This window comes from Salmo salar, chromosome ssa13 (genome assembly GCF_905237065.1).
Source record: "Salmo salar chromosome ssa13, Ssal_v3.1, whole genome shotgun sequence".
Classification (NCBI taxonomy): Eukaryota; Metazoa; Chordata; class Actinopteri; order Salmoniformes; family Salmonidae; genus Salmo; species Salmo salar.
This window is the reverse complement of record NC_059454.1, coordinates 85373037-85391233: the sequence shown is the minus strand read 5'-3', so window position 1 is coordinate 85391233 and position 18197 is coordinate 85373037. Positions and strand designations below refer to the sequence as shown.

The following is an 18197-nucleotide window of genomic DNA, read 5'->3' as shown; positions in this document are numbered from 1 at the left end:
GTGAAATCTTTGAACAATATTTTATGTTAAGAAAGGTTTTGTTTTCATTTATATTTCACAGATGTTTTAATAGGTTTAATAAGTCAGGATCCTCACAAACGAAATCCTTGAATGATTCTGAAACCTACTGTGTCTGTAGCACTGTACAGCTCATTAGGCTACAGTAGATTAATCAGAATAGTCACTCACTGCAAGTTCAGCCTGCTACATGACGTCATCTCACCCCTCTACCAAAATCTAGTAAAAGTAAGCTATCGTTTATCGTTATACTGTGGCAAGACTGGCCAATCACCTCTACCTCTACTGTAGGACCTCATAATAGCACCTAGTCATTTCCAGGGGCTAATGGCAACCTATGGTGTTAGGGAATTGTTCAGGGATTTTACAGTAACTATACATTATATACAGTATCATTAGGCTTAAACAGCATGCAACCTAAAGATGCCACCTGCGCCTAGTTGTAATGGAAGAAATCCTATGCTCATGTGCCCTGTCTGTATGTTTGCTTTAGTCTACATTTATTGCTTTAATGGCATAACACAGGAACTATTTTCTTGCACCATTGAAATTAGTCCTTGATAAAGCTCAATGGTGCGGTGAGGCTGTATGTATTTAAATCTGCTGTATTGATTAATCTTGTTGCCTTGGTGCACAGCAGAGGCAGGGCTGTGGCCTCCCAGAGTTTATAAGACTCAGTCCTTGGTTCCCTCTGGCAGGACCCTTGCGCAAACAGATTGCAATTCAAATTAGCCATGATAAGCTAGCAGCCTTGAATACTAACGGGAGAAAGCAGCCAGTTCACAGGCAGGGATTGCGTTCAACTCACCTCCCTATTTGGATCTGTCTACATCCATTATTGGATGTAGACAGATCGTTAATGGTTGTCTACCGTAACAATCTGTTGGAAAAAAGTGGCTTGACAATAGCCTACTTATAATAACAACAACAAACATAATAATAATAATAATGATAATAATGCCATGATCATCATCATTATCATCTTAATCATTATTTGGATAATTTTGCAACATTCAAAAGCGTATTTTTGTGTAATAATACACAATAATACCATTATAAGGTAGTGAGAACTACCTGTACAATGTTCAGCAATATCTCTTCACCCTGAAACTGTCTAATTCCAATTTAACGCGTTTTAAATCTCGGCAGGCATATACTGAATGTGTTGGATGTGGAAATGATTGGTCACCGGTGCCACACCCCCTTCCTCTCTGTAGCATATGGTATATTCCAGTGATGCTGAGTTGGTGATTGTGTCCAACAGGGAAGATTTGGTTGAAGATGAGCAGTTGAAACATAACCCTTAGAAAAAAAGCTAATAACTTTTAATACACGCGTTCCGGCATTACATTTCAAACGCTGTCTTGCAATTCTCTTCGAGACATTGACCGGGAGCATCATAGCCTATTCATCTGAAGCGAGTGTAGCTCAACCATCATCATTGCGTTATTTTCCAAGGATACACGAGGATACAACATATACAAATATCAACAGTCGTAATTTTTCTCTGAAGTGAAGCTATGAGATGGGAATAAGCCTCCGGAATGGTCACATCACGCAAAGGTGAGCCATTTGTGTAGTAGGCTAGCTACTGCTAGATTGTGTATATCGCAGAATTTCTACGTGGCGCGCAATAGTCTTATCGCTAGTGAATCGTGGTAGCCTCAGGTGCACAAACATTGTGTATCGAGAAACGGGAATGTAGAGTGTAGTGATAGCCGCGTATCAACACACAAGGTGCCGGATAGGCTATTCTCATTCCGTGGGCCCGTGATGCTAATGTACATTACCTTTATGTTTCTAGCTGGTGATACCAACTCTGAGGAAAGATACATTCTGTGGTAACCTACCTAAACATGACAATTTTGCTAAAGGCTATACACCTGACACGTAAACTTTACAGACAGATGGGTCATTGAGTTGACATGTCGGTCACTCACTGGGCACATACATGATCTGAACGCCTAGTTTCGATTTACATTTGGTTGCGAATTCAACATGAGATCAACAAAACACGTCATTGGATTTAGATTAAAAATTGGGTGAAAAAATACGAAATTCCCTAACGTTGATAACGTGGTGTCAGTTTAACACGTTGATTCAACGTCATTAAATGGAATTGTTTTATTGAAATGAGTGGAAACAACGTTGATTCAACCGGTTTTTCCCAGTGGGCAGTGAGCCAGTGCATTAAAATGTATTTGGCTACTTGTATACTGTAAGGTTAGGTTATAATGTAGCTCTATTTCTAAATGTAGGCTATCATGGTAAACTTGTGTATCATATGTATTATCAATGGTAGTAGTATTAGACATTCAGTAGCCTATGTAGTCTGAGAACATATCCTTGAGACCCACTGATCAGCTCCTCAGGTAAAGATGCAAACAAGTACATGTAGGCTATGTCAAATGTTATGCCAATGCTCTTGATGGAATGACCAGAAACAGAATATACAGTATGTTCCAGCTGTCAAGGATGAAACAAAATTATTTTAGAATAATATCTCAATTCTGTCTATGGCAGGTTGTATAGTTGCTGCAATCTGTTGACAACCTTGTGCAATGTGCAAGACAGACCCGTCTTAAACTGGCAACTCAGATATGTGTTACTCAGGGGTGTCCAGTAATAGCTTACTGACATGGAACCTATGTTTCGTTGAAAACAACTATTACATATTATTACATATTTGTTACCTGCAATTATGATATTAGATATGGTATTGTAAGGCCACTGCGTATGATCAACACACGGCTTTCATTTACTCTCAGGCGCAACCTGAAACACACAGGCTAATATAGTCAGAACAGAGGCAATGTTGAGCTTCCATTACTGCATTTTTGGAAAATGTTAATTATATTAATCTGCGTTGAGTAGGCTAGATGAAACTACTGCAGACTCCAGATGTGTAATGTAAAAGTATTATTCATGTACCGTTATGTAGGCCTACCTCATGTACTGTAATGGATATATGATGATATTCTTATCAATTGCTATGAACCTCTCCGATAGATCAATATGAATATATAATCCGAATAAAACACCACTCATAAATCTAAATACCAGTATTGGACTGAGAAACAGTGTGACAACACTGACTTTTCTTGATGAAAGAACACAGTCATTTTTGAGAGCCATTGATTAAAAAATCTGTACAAGTCTGAGGGTTATATTTTGGGCTGTCACTAAGGAAGCGCAAGTGTCAAACACACGTTAGTTTGCAATTTTGTCATGTAAAAACTGTCGCACTGGCATTTTCCAGCCCTGAAGCCAGGTTTGGAAATGTACCTGTCTAACATCAGCTCGCTTGCGCTGAGGTGGGAGGGATGGCAATATTTGTGGTGTCTCCTTAAAAACAAGCACAAAAGTGAGGTCCATGCAGTGCTAATGGGAAGTTTTGAGACCCACAAAAAGCCGGTCTTAACGGTAACACCGCTGATAATAGAAGGGATTTTGAGAGTGGAAGCGCAGCCTATCCAGCCATGACGCGAAGTGCCCTTGGAAGAGAGATTCCTTGTGCCGGTGAATCTCGTATTTAAAAACATTTCAAAAACTATTGGTTTCCCCCCATTTCGTTTAATTTGAGCAAAAACCAAGCATAGCCTACCCTCAAGGCTGTTTTAGCAGCATTGCATAGGTGTGTATTTTTATCCTGGCCGTTAGCCTATGAATGAAGGGTTTTGAATGGTCTACTGAGAGGGCGTTTGAGATATTTTGGAGGTTTTTGCCCTCATGCTTTTTAATTATTCACAATTCACTGCATACTTAATTTTGCTTGTTCAAGTAGGCTATCCATCCCCATTTTCAAAGAGTGCCCCTCATCCGCTTACCAAACACACACTCCTCCAAACTATTCAGTACTCCTATAATGCCATATCAACTGCATTTAAAAAAAAATCTGCCTTGCACAACGATACAATTGATAGGGGCCTAGTATTTTGTGTAGATGTGCAAATATGATGCATAAAGACATTTAGGCCTACATGTGCATACAGTGAGTGCCATGGAAGGAGAGAAGTGATTTTTGATATCATGCTTCTGACCTCATCCTATTTAGAAATATTGTTGTTGTTTTAAAAAACGGATTGCTTGTTTTCCGTTTCATATCAAGCCCTGTATTTGTATTTACTAGGGATCCCCACTACTCTTCCTGGGGACTAAACACATTAAGGCACTTACATTACACATACAACAAAAGATAAAACAGTGCATCATATAACATTGTTACACCACTACATATCTACAACACAAAATGTATAATACCACCATACAACAATAATACAATGTACGTGTGTGTAGAGTGCTTGTGCTAGTGTGTGTATGCATGTGTCTGTATTTTTCTGTGTCTCTTCACGGAACCCCACTGCTCCATAAGGTGTATTTTTATCGTTTTGTTTATCTGATTCTACTGCTTGCATCAGCTACCTGATGTGGAGTAGAGTTCCTGTAGTCATGGCTCTATGTAGTACTGTGCACCTCCCATAGTCTGTTCTGGATTGTGGCATTTTGTGTGGGGTATTCATGGGTGTCCGAGTTGTGCGCTAGTGAAGGGAGAAGGAATCCATACAGTAACATATCGGGATATTATTTTTGACAGTATATTGTATTGTATCATTTTGACAATATTGCAATATTGTTTTTGCACTAGTTGGCTGTACCTGTACTAAAACCCTAGTATTTTCCCTTCATAGCTTGTTCTCCATCTTCTTTTTAAATGATTTGATTGGAGTTGATGACAATGCAAAGATCATCAATAACCTACAGAACTTGAGACAAACACATGCAGTATTAAACCATGGAACACGTTGATTGGCCACCCACATGAAAAAATATTATAGTACACTATGGTATAAATACTATAGTGTTCAATGTAGTGTTTTTGTGGACTTTACTGTAGTATTCACTGTAGTATTTACTGTAGTATTTACTCTTAACTATAATATAAATACTGTAGTAAAAGAAAACTGTAGTATATACTATAGTAATTAATGTTGTGTATTTGCGGATTGTAGTATACGGTAGTTTTTACTGTAGTGTTTTTGCGGTCTGTTAGTGTAGTGTTTTTGCCGACATTCCTGTAGTATTTACTATAGTTTTTTGGTTTTATTATGTTTCACTTAGAAATGCAGGCTTTGTCCTTGAGGAAACCTACTGGAGAAATACTAAAAGAGCACATTTTCCATAACCTGTAGGTAGGTAGGACTGGGGTCTGAATGGATAGTTCTGAACTTGTAGGGAAAACAATATGGTTTGTACTTGACATGTATGTTTCTCACTTATGGGCTGCACAAATTGGGACATGGGGTAGGGGAATGGGCAGGGTATATGGAAATTACTATAGTTAAAAGAGTGTTCTGTTTTTGCGGACTGTAGTGTTTTTGAAAAGATTACTCTACTATTTACTACAGTGTTTTTTGCTGATAATACGGTAGTATTTATTATAGGATTCTACACTATACTACAACATTCTATAGTAAGTACTACACATGATCGAGGGATACTACAGTGTGCAGTATAGTATTCTACAGTATACTACAGTTTACTACAGAATTCTACAGTAAGTACTGAAGTATTTTTTCATATGGGCAGTGAGTGGCCAAGCCCTTGCCACACCTACAACTTGTTTATTCATCAAAACCCAGCCCTGTCGCGCCACTGCCAGCTATTGCTCTCATAATTCTGGCTGAGAGATTTACCATTGCATTAGGTTTGTTAAAATAGAGCCCTCAGTGTGTTTTGAGAAGTCATGTACACTGAATTCAACTGGTTTACATGGTACACCACCAAGCAGCCATTCCTTATGGCTTATTTCTCACTCAATTCAAATTAAACCACTGGGTTTAATGGTAGAAAAAAACACAAACGCAAGTTTCTAAATGATTAGGACTTCTAAATAGCTTGCTTATGATATTCTGCATTTATGGCCAAGCGCATTAGCTAGGATCTAGAATAGGTCTTACAGATTGTACAGAAACACCGTTTTATTTGTATGATGCTAAACCAATACCTGGCCTGTCCATCTTACATATCCTAATAATTCATTGCAGTTGGTTACTCATCTGCATAGTCTATCTTTAATCCAGAGGGGCGCTAAAGTAAATGTTTCTGTTTCTAGACCTTCATTTCACAAAGAAACCTTCTGTTATTATGTCATTCCATTACTTTTATTTCAGTATATCTTTTTACAGTTCAAGGCCTATAACCTTATGCAAGGGCATATGCCTGGAAACTCTGCTGACTTGATTGCGTTTCACATTAATCAATGGTGTATTTTTAAACAGTTGTTAGTGACTGAATGCATTGTGTGATACAATAAATGATGTATCTTATAGGTTAGGTCACAGTTTGAGGCTGGAGGATAGTTTGAACCAAATTTTAAATCAGTAAATCAGTTATGCAAATATATTCCATTCCACATCTCACACATGAACTAATGGGAGATGCAGTTTGGTTATTCTTTCATTTAATGTCCAAGGAAATATGGAAACATATTGTTGGGACATTTGATGTCTGAAGGTGGTGAAAACAAGAGCATTAGTATGCATATCTTTCCATTCCTAGATGAATGTTGGCCTGCTCAATGACGATCCCTAAGCATACCTACTAAATGTATGAGACAAAAGACTACTGTATGTGTCATTGTCGAGTATGCCCTGCTGTTTTTGCAGAAAAGTACAAGGTGACACTTTATTTAATGGTCTGGTTATGAATTCTTAATGCATTATCACATAGTTTTAGAACCATTAAATTAAGTAAATACATATGGCCTGTTGTTCACTGGCCCTTCTAATATCAGGTTCATAGATAGACATGTATTTCCGAATGTACCAGGACAAGGAGCAAAGCACTGAGGAATGTTGGTTCCTGGCTGATAGCTGATAGCTGATCTAAGGGCACTGTTGGAGATGCAGTATTGGTAGTGGCAGTGTTTTTTTAGTGACAGTGTTGGGGGTGGTAATGGTAGTGGTGAATGTTGTGGTGGTGGTGGTAGTGGCAGTGGTGATGCTAGTGAGTTATTCTAGGGAGGGATAACCTTTTAATGAATTACCTTTTAGTTATTTCCTCGTTGTGTTAGATGAGACCTGCAGCTGTCTGTTTTTCTGCATTATTGGGGATTATGTGTATATATTTTCAAATATTAAGTTAATTACGTTTATTTTGCCATGTACATGTTTTGGTATCTAAATCATCCTTTATTGTCAATTTATTTAGATAATTTATCAGCATGTGACCATTATGGAGCCCAAAGAAACCACCTAAAGGCCTAAACGTTTTCACTTTTCTCATGTCAGATTCTATGGTTGTAATGAGGAATTCAGCATACCACAATCTCCAGTATGCATCATCATCTTCTTCTTCATCATCAAACAATTATGTCCATTTAACAATCATTCATCCCTACTTTCTAGTTACGTTAAGTGTGAACTCTGCCTCTCTCCCATTGGCATTGAAACAACCAATTGTTTTCATGTCTGCCTAAACATAATTGTGTTATTTATGCTTACTTTGTATTCAACTGGTGATAAAAACATTTATTTGAAGTGAAGTTTTCGATTAACATTTCCCATAGCTCATAGTGTATATTATTTAGGTTTCTCCCCATATCATGTGGTTGTATGAGCAGGTATTTTCCCATGCACCAAGAGCCCATTCTGCCAAACGTCAACTGCCTATTTTCTATTCAATTATTTGTCTCCACCTCTTCTGCCCATGCTTGTCTTCTCAAATGATGCCGTTGGCATACAGTACAGTACCCTGTAGTCAAATGGATTGTAGTCTTTACAACAAAGGCAATCATTTCCCCGACCCCTCCATGCTCTCCATAGCCTTCCACTTCAGCAGTGGCTTTCTCATACAACTACTGTATTATGCCTCTCATCTTTCCTAATATTTATTGAAAGCTATATTGTACATGGTATTTTGTCCCGATCTTACGTTATAAAATTTCAGTCTTTATTGTCATGTGTCACTCTCCATTTTCTTTTATCAGGAACGTACTGATCATATAGTATTATAGACTATACACTGAGTGTACAAAACATTAGGGGCACCTTCCTAATGTTGAGATGCAGCCCAGTTTGCCCTCAGAACAGCCTCAGTTCGTCAGGGCATGGACTCTACAAGATGTCGAAAGCATTCCACAGATATGCTGGCCCATGTTGACTCCAATGCTTCCCACAGTTGTGTCAAGTTGGCTGGATGTCCTTTGGGTGGTGGACCATTCTTGATACACACAGGAAACTGTTGAGGGTGAAAAACCCAGCAGCATTGCAGTTCTTGACACACTAAAACCAGTGCGCCTGGCATCTAGTACCATATCCCTTTCAAAGGCACTTAAATATTTTGTCTTGCCCATTCACCCTCTGAATGGCACACATACACAATCCATGTCTCAATTGTCTCAAGGCTTAAAAATCATTTTTTAACCTGTCTTCTCCACTTCATCTACATTGATTGAAGTGGATTTAACAAGTGACATCAATAAGGGATCAAAGCTTTCACCTGGATTCACCTGGTCAGTCTATGTCATGGAAAGAGCAGGTGTTCCTAATATTTTGTACACTCAGTGCAGAACGACTGTTAAAACTTCCATGATATATTAGTTGAGTCTCTAAATTGTATTGATACAAATGATCCAGTTAAAAAACGAATCATTTCGAATTTCAGTACACAAGCCCATTGAAATGTCCAGAACCTATAGGGGCAGTACCTGACCACATTCATTTTGGCCTCTCACTATCATGGAGAGGTGTATAGGGGCAGTGAGTTGGAAAGGAAGGGACGAACATTTGTGAGTGAAGATGAAATTCTCTCTTGACTGGAGAGGATACAGCCATAAAATGGATATTAGTAATGCACCATAACTCGTATCATGCTGTACAGTAGTGACACTAAATCTTTGTGGATATACAGTACCTGGCTTGGGCCTGAGCAAGAGCTCTTTCTTCATTCAAGGAGTTGCTCATTGAACCATGATTTACCATGGGTTAACCCTATACTCTACCAGAAAAATGACATGTAGGCTAGAGGTTAAAAGAAAGATCTTGAAGCCAGAGATATCTTTGAGTTACGAGTATGGAATACCCAAAGTCATATTTGTTTGCGCTTGTATAACTTATCCAGAATGTGTCTGCTGAAATGTATTAAGTGGACTCTAGGGAGAAACTTGATCAGCTTTTGGAGTTGTCTTGAAATGCTAATAGGGAGGAATTACATTTTGCTTGGTGGATATGTGAATCATTGTTGTTGTCTTCTTCTGTATACCTTTCTCTTCCCCATAGAATCTACATTATGTATAAACTGAGACTAATGACGAGCAGAGCTGGTATAAGACATTACAAAGGAAGGTTTATTAGGAACATTTCTAAAGTTTACCTCGTGCCACTAGAGACCAACGATCAAAAATAGTGCATCTGCTCTACTGTTGTCTTACAACAAAAGAGCTACAGTAACAACATCTACAAATATTTGACTCACAATCCAACTCAGTGGTATCTATTAGGATCTATGTTTCTTATCAGAGAGGGATCAGAACGACGGACAAGACAGGATGCTTTCAGCTGATTAGAATGTTCAGAAGAAAGGACAAGGAAGCTCTGCTGTGGAGATTACTCCAGTTAACTACAGTAACACATAGTACCAAGGTGAAATAAACAAATGAATGGATGACAAGGAAGAATTAAAATAGTCTTATGTAGGATAAACAGCTTCAATTGGAATTGGAAGAGCAGTGGATCTGAATTAAATGCATATATTCAACTACAATAGTTTTCACACTTTGCATATCGGTGTTATTAGTTTTCGAGCAAAGCAATTATGTTTTTTCAAATGAGTTTTGACTGGTATGTGATTTAGTGTGTTCAGTACATGGCACATACATTCCATGTCTAGCACGGATGATTGGTTTGAAGGACGGGCTTTGGAAGGGCCGGCCCAGCAGAGTGGATGGGAGGCTGGGAGCAGCCAGCTGTGATGCATGGTGGAGACGCACAGTGGAGAGAGGGGCTTGACAGACGTGCCGGTAGGGATAGTGAATAATGTGTTGCATCTAAGGGCTTGTCCATGCGGGAAGGATGGAGCCAAAGTTGAATGTCAAACGGTATACTGTTGAGGGATGACAAAAGCGTGAGTGTCATACAGACATTTGACATTGGAAGATTCTGAGTGACACCTTCTTACACTCAAAATGGATGATTTGCAGCTGCAGCACAATGCAATGAAGACCATGAAAGTGGAAGATATGTCTCATACAATATATTGTTCCCTGGTGCCTGTCAAAAGTGCACGTGTCTGAGTATAACGCCTCCATTTGATACATGGCTTGGGAATAAAGTGGATGGTCTATTCATCCTTACAATAAGATGCCATTCTCATAAGAGATCCCTCTACTTTACTGATAACCCTGGTGCCCCAAACTTGGCTTGTAATGTGAGCGAGCATCAAGAAAAACATTAGTGCTTCTGTTGTAATCCATCTTGAGATCCATGTTGCCAGCGTTGGTCAATTCATCGAAAAGCTTTTATGTGCAAATGCACATGCACATTGCTCATTTCAGTGGTACCATGCAACCATGTTTTAATATATGGCGTAACATTGGACTATTTGACATTATTTCCATAGGGGTTATTGATAGGTCAGTGGTTTTTATTTAAATATTCAAACAGTGTAGTCTAGAGTGATCATCTCCTTTGATATAAACAGCAGTACCACCCACAGACTCTGAACTCTCCAGCTGTTTTCAAATCATAGTTCCAGTGCTTTTAGTTCAAGTCCATTATGTTTCTGTGTCTACTGGCAGTTTGGAGCATAAGCACAGAGATGACTTGTTGTGTCATTTCCTTGGAACTTCAGGACAGAAATGGTGGGGAGCACCCTTAAAACCAAGTCGTCCCATTCGTCAAACTGAGAATTAAAGCAGCCTATAAAAGGCTTGTACTAGTTCCCATAAACCACCATGGATTTCTACGTAGCTAACCATGCATGCCAGGCTTATAAGCCTAGTAAACTCTGAATTTCATCTTGAGCTAGAACTGCCCACACTCTGGGTGGGTTGCCACATGCTGAGAAGGTTACAGTCTGGTTGCTTAAAGGGCCAAACTGGAGTTGAAAGAAAAACAAAGCCGACACCCCACCACTGTTTTGGTGAAAAGCTGAGGGACGGGGCTGGAGGAATGTACAAGGACTGACCATCTATTATATCAAAATGATGTTTTGAGGCTATACCGTTTTTGTTTACTTTTATGTTGTTTACAAACATTGGACTAAAACAAGCGTATATTGTGGGTTTTGATGGGGTACCACAGTTGAATGAAACTCATGAGGCATTTCTAAGTTATATTCTTCAAGGATCAATGGGTATATATCATAAATGTATACGTAAAAAAATGTATGCTTGAAACTGCAGATTTCCCTTTTAACAAATCATATGATTGGATGTTTGTATCAGGGAGGAGATCCCCTGACTTAGAGGCTGCCTACAATAGCTTACAAGGCGCAGCAGAAATCAATTGCTGCTACTCAGATTCCAGGAAATATTAGGGTGACCTCTCATTCACAACAGATAAATGCAACAGACAATTGAGCACGGTTACATGCACACAATAATACTATTATATTAGATATTAATATAATAGTTAGTTTAAAACATTTATATGCTTTGCAAGAAGAACGATTTCACTAATAAGCCTGTTTACATGGAAACATCTGAAATCAGGCTTCTGATGGGCCTTTCGTTAAATGCAGAAAATCTTAAATCCAAATAGGTGTTCTACCACAGTGACCATGTTATTTTTTTGAAGACTATTTGATTCTGAGTTCGGACATGTAGAGTTTTTATGTGAAAACTATTTCTAAGACGCACTCACGAAGATGCTTGCACATGCACAGATCAAATACACTGTTGGAACGCCGATTAAGCTGTTTACATGTCCTAATAATTCGAAATATTGCTCAGAAAACCAGGTGTTTTAATCGGCGTATGCTTATTTCGATTATGATCTTACGCTGATTAAGATAAGCAGAGGAAGGTGTTTACATGACTAATGCCATACTCAGCCATAATCAGTTTAATATTGAATTATTAGTGTGCATATAAACGTACTTGTTCCGTAAATAGGTACGGTAGACAGCCGGTCGACGAGACTGGTGTATCGCCCATGGTTATCCCCTGTAATATTGAATTATCATTGAATTATGTATACTCACCATCAAGCATTCCATAGGCTTTCATTTGTGTATCTGTAGTATTTGTCTAATACACTGTATGCTATGTATTGTAGGTACTAACAATACATCTTTGGAGATAATTTGGATTCCCTAAAACTATAAAACTATATTCTATGAACAGCCACTTTTGAGCCCAGAAACAAACATGTCTCTCTAAAGCAGAGAAATCAATGCCTCCAGCACTTCATTTGATAGCCTCATGTAGCTAACAGTGCATTACGCGCCGTGACAACCAAGAGCACCCTTTGAATGTTTACGATCCGTAGGTGTCAAAGCACGACGGGAAAGTCACAGTGAAACATGCTGCCTATCAGGTCGTCACCTAAAATATTCTGCAAAGCTACGAAAGTTGAACCTGCGTTTATGGATGACTTTTTCAGGAGATGCTGCTTGTACTAGATTCTGGAAAGGGTTATTGCATTAGGAGGAGTCACCTTTAATCTGCACATAACAGGGTAGGAAAGAGAGGATTTCATTGCGTCCCTCGCCTCCTCCATCTCTGGGCCCGCTTCATTAACACTGGTGGTGGGGTGGGGAGAGAGAGTGATCTCTTCACAGTCCACAGGCCTGCCTTGCAGGGCCATGCTTGTCCTGTGACAAGGTGAAAGATGATGATTGAATACAAGACCCCAGAGTTGTATAAGAGAAAAGGAGGAAGAGGCTACAGTCAAGTGCAATGGGTACCGGCATCCAAAACAGTGCTGTGGGTGTTAGTGTGTCCATTGTTGTGGACTTCCTTAGGCTACCATTAGATGTTGGCTGTGATTACTTGGGAGACTAATGCTACAATTGATGCAAGAGAGTAACAGTAACTATATCATTTTTATAGTCAAAACAAGAACCAACTGTTGACCATTCAGCAACAAGCTTGTAAAAGTTATTTCCCGAGGTGTGGGTCTTGTTCATCACTCTGAAGGCCATACTATACAATTCCATTTCACCTATTCACCTACTGTATACAACAGCAATCAAACAGGAGAGGATAATAGGCATATATTTGTATGCCATGAATGTACAATAGTGGGGTGTATCGTTTAGTGAGATGTATAGAAGCTATCGAGCAAGAGACACTGAGAGTGAAAGAGAGGTCTACGCGTTATTGAGCTGTAATCAGATGTTGTTATAGTACATCCTGTCCCCCACTTGGCTCCGCTCTGCAAGCTGTGACAACTCCATGTGAAGAGACAGGTGTCACAAAACAATCCCAGCACTCACTTAATTGGACTCCTGTTTTTCCTGGTGGAATGGACAGAGCAGAGCTGGTGTACTGTATATTACTTACTGTAGTAATGCACCATCTCTATAATGAACTCTTACTGGTCTTCCATACAAAAAATGGATGGACCTGCATGACTATGTTCTAGATTATTAGACTGTGCGCTGGTAGGTGGGTTTCTTACCTTACATATGACCTAGGCTAAAATAACGTCTCTGTCTCTTAAATCTGTACCTGCTGCTTGAATGAAGCCACATCCACATGCAGAGCTATATTGGTGAGATTATTTTTTAGGTGTACTGTAGGCCAAAAGAGCCCTGCCGGTATACATAAATATATCAGAATGAACTGGTGGGCCCTTACGGACATGTAAGTATGAATTGGCCTTTAGTTAGCAATCGGTCGTGGTGAGGCAGTGTTTGATTAGTGTTGTCACATGGTTGAGCTGCAGTAATTGACCAAGTGGGGCTGCTGCTTGCCATTGTATCCAGACACTGCTGAAATATTAATTTGATGTTTTTGCGTCCCTGTGAGCATTGCTGTTTTTTTTATAGCCTCAGAGGATTACCACTTAAAATATATATCTTATTTTCGCAATTTAGATTTTCTGCTATTTATTCATGGGTGCTGTTTTTTTCCACAATGAAAAACCATAGAGTATGGGACTACTCTATTCACCTAAAACAAGAAGGAAGCCCGCTGAATATACAATAATCATTTCTATAAGCACAAGTAATATACAGTGAATAAAATTGCAAATATATTCATGGTTTATTATTTAAGCGTATCAATTATTTATGGGAATCTATCTTCTATTTATGTCGCACAAATTTCCAATTTTTGAATAAGCTTACAGTGTATTAATGATTTATGATCATAACTCTTTTATGTTGGAAGAAAAAGAAGAAGAAAACTATTTTGACATTTAAATTAGTGGTGGGGATTTTTCCTCTGGAGGGAAAATTACACATGGCAACCTTGGGCAGGGCATGCCAGAATTGGGTTAACTTACATAAACAATTTCTTTGTGTCTGTACATGTGGGTGTGTATGCACACGTGGGTGTGTGGGCGTGCACGTGTGTTCTTATCCATGTAGTGTGTGTGATGTTCAATAGCTGCAATTGTTATAGTAAATGTGAAGCAGGGAAGGGGGTGTACACAGTGGATCTGAGGTGTTTTCTGTCATATACCCCCAATAACTAGTTTGGCAGTAACCCTAGATAGCTGCAGGTGCTGGGGACTCCATGGTACTTAGTGGGAACAGTAAAGCCTTTTATCACTGAGTCTTGTGGATTATCTCTAGTGCTGCTGAAGCAGAATTCCTCTCTAGGAGGCAAGATAATCCCCTTCCTACCTGTTGACCCTACGCCCCTCATTGAATGTGTATACCTTAAATGCACATTCTTGGAAGATGTGGATGCCATACAAGGCTGGGCCACCAACAAAACAATGGAGCAAATGCATCCCATGTAGGTTTGCAAAGGGAGGTTATATTAGTTGAAACTTTTGAAGTTTACCAGGAAACTAGCAGCATTTTGGTGTCTTTCAATGGCTTTATGTAATCTCTCACAGGACATCTAGTGGCCCTTTTGGGTACTTCAGATTATCACAGGTGTCTAATTATCTCTGGCCATATGTGTGGCCTTATCGCATGTAAAATATAGGAAATACTTAAATAAGATGATTTAAACATTTAAAATAGAATGACAAAGCAGTAAAACATTAGGCTAAATATAAACCATCAGCTTAGTGAATATCATTGGTGTTTAATATTTCAGCAATATCCTTTCTATTTTTTTTTACACACTTTTATTTATTTTACTATGTCAGCATGTATTTGTTGTCTTTTGCTTTGGTGTCAAGATGGTGGCAGTTGTGAAAAAAGTAAATAGTTGGAAGAGTTGCTACTATAATAATGTCATTGTTGATTAGATGCTATTTTCATTAATTAGGCAATTTTCTCTTGAACCATATGGTTTATCTACTAGAAACTCATGGACAGTATGGACACAGATATAAACAATGTATACTATATATAATTACTTTTTTAAACCAAAGTTACAAAGATTGGCATATATTTTCTGTTAATTACCAAAATTACAGAAGATTCCAGTAACTTTTGTAAAATACCGCTAATTGTGCAATTCTCATCCCATGCCATTTTCATGCTACCTATTTTATATTATGTGTAGGAAGGAATTACTTTCCTCCAAGAACAACATGACTTTTTCTCTTTTGAACCTGTCAACATTATTTTATTTATCTTATGCCAACAAATCATGAAGTATGGCGTAAGGTAAGACAGTTGCACCAATATAATTAAGATATTTATATCACCATTAATTAAATGATACATCATTAATTAAAATGACTGAAAATCTAACAGGCTGTGGCCTTACGATGTCAAATAGTGTTCTGTTAAATACTGTCATCCTATTTCTCTTTCATTTACAAACAATGAAAACAGAACCTGTTTATGTGTGAGTTGTATTGTTGAATCTAAAACCTAGCCCAATTAATCCTCACACAAATGAATCACTACAGAATAGGAATACATTTTCTGCCAGGTTACAAAAATGTATCACTCAAACATCTCCTAAATACTAATCTACATGTTCTATAAAAGTAGCTAGCAGACAGTACTCTCTATCTCCTTTCTGCTCCTCTATGAGGAAACACAGACTTCATTATGAATTACTGGGTCGTTGCACAAAATGAGTGCCTTTTGGGTCCCTTTGGTATTTTAAATAGAAATTGTGCACCAGTATTGCATTTTAAAAGCCTGTTATAATAAATGAAGTGCCCTTTAATATAGACCACATGGAGAATTCAATCAATCAGATTTTTTCTATGAATATTATGCTAAAGTGCCAAAATTCAGCATTTTGACATGTCCCTCCATCACTGTGTCACTTCTACGAAGATTTAAACCCACTTAATCCCCACATTTCTCCAAGTTTCACCATCATTGTAATGCCCTAGTTATTTTGTTGCTTTGACAAGGTCATTTCTGAAGATGATTATTTATTTGAATGTGGGTGGTTCGAGCCCTGAATGCTGATTGGCTGAAAGCCGTTGTATATCACGGGTATGAAAAAACCATGTATTTTTACTGCTCTAATTACACCGGTATCCATTTTATATTAGCAATAAGGCACCCCGGGGGTTTGTGGGACAGTATATTGCCAATATACCACGGTTAAGGGCAGTATCCAGGCACTCTGCATTGCATCATGCATAAGAACAACCGTTAGCCATGGTATATTGGACATATACCACACCCCCTCGGGCCTCATTGCTTTATTTTATGCGATTAGTGATTTATTTGTCTGTCCTTCATTTTAAGGTTAACCCTTTTACGTGAACTGAACTCTCATTTCAATAAGGTGAAACTATTCTTTTTTAAATATATTTTTTTTGCCAAAGAAACATTGAACATCTAATAGTCAAATCATAGAGTAAAGCAGGTGAGCTGGTTCTACTCTTTTTGGCCATTTTCTGGTGTTTTGTGGTGGAAAACTGAGCGGGTCGAGTGAAACACATCAACCCTGTTACCCATATATAGACAGGCTAGACATTTTTTAACCTCTTAAATGTTAAATCCCCTATTTAGGGGACCTTCGTTATAATTTAATTGTTTTATCACGGCATATCAAGGTAATTCACTTGTAAATCTACTTCTGTTAGGCCAAATCGCTTCACTGCAGTTCTGCCTGCTTCAATTCAGTTGGCCTCAAATGACTCTGGGGTATCAGGTTACATATCCACAGCCATTGGAGGCTCGGGAGTCCCGCCTTAACGCTCATTCCCTGATCGGACTGTCCGTCAATTTGAGGAGGAACGGTTCATCTCAGGCACACAAGCTGCATAATGCTGCAAAGCTGAGAGTCTCACATCGTTCTATGACAAACACACATCGATTTATATCAAATTTAATAAAAAAAAACTCAAACACAATTTGAAGATGTGAAACAAAACCATTTTGTGTTCATCACAGAGGGACAAACTTTATATTAGATGAAAGCTGAGATCGTGACGGATCAGTAAATTCGTGAGCCAACACAAGTTCACAGATTTTCCCTGACCACTAGTTAGATAAAACATTATTACAGTAATAAGGCAGCTGAAATCTTATAGCATGTCAATTGTAAAATTGATTGTGAGTATATGTAGATTATCAACAAAAATTGCCAAGCCCTATTCCCCCTTTTTTCATGAGTAGGATGTTCATAGCATATACAATTTGAAAATGAAATGTATGATATTCTATTTTTCATACTATTTACTATAGCATTGCATACTAGTGCAAAATGTACATACAAAACATAGATACATAACATATTCCCCCCAAAAAGTATAAGGTATTACTAGTTACTGTTCATGGCCCTCTCATGAAGATATGTTTTATACAGCCATCCACTTAACATTAACATTCAACAGGTTGACACTAGCTGTTATTAGCAGAGAGGTTTGGAGGTCTCTTTCTTATTGGTCTATTAACCAATTTACCACATGGTGATGTCATCAGGCAGAAATTTCAGGCAGTCTTTTCAAACAGCTTTTACACTAAAAGGGCATTATCATAATGTTCACAATTTCACAGTATTATTCCAACCTTATAGTGTGGAAGAATACATAAAAGACAGGAAATTACGTTTTTGACTGCACTGGGCCTTTAACCATATATATATTTTTGTGAAGCTTGCATTCAATTGCCACTTCCTGTTGCACACAACAAGC

General features: G+C 38.4%; 1 protein-coding gene across 4 annotated transcripts in view; it reads left to right on the top strand.

Moving 5' to 3' along the window:
• The first annotated feature begins 1236 nt into the window (after positions 1 to 1236).
• tenm1 (teneurin transmembrane protein 1) overlaps positions 1237 to 18197 on the top strand; it is a 232381-nt gene continuing 215420 nt past the window's right edge. For all 4 annotated transcript variants that reach the window (XM_014137549.2, XM_045692309.1, XM_014137548.2 and 1 more), the window contains exon 1: positions 1237 to 1581. The gene's annotated coding sequence lies outside the window, so the exon portion shown is untranslated. The remainder of the gene's footprint in view (positions 1582 to 18197) is intronic.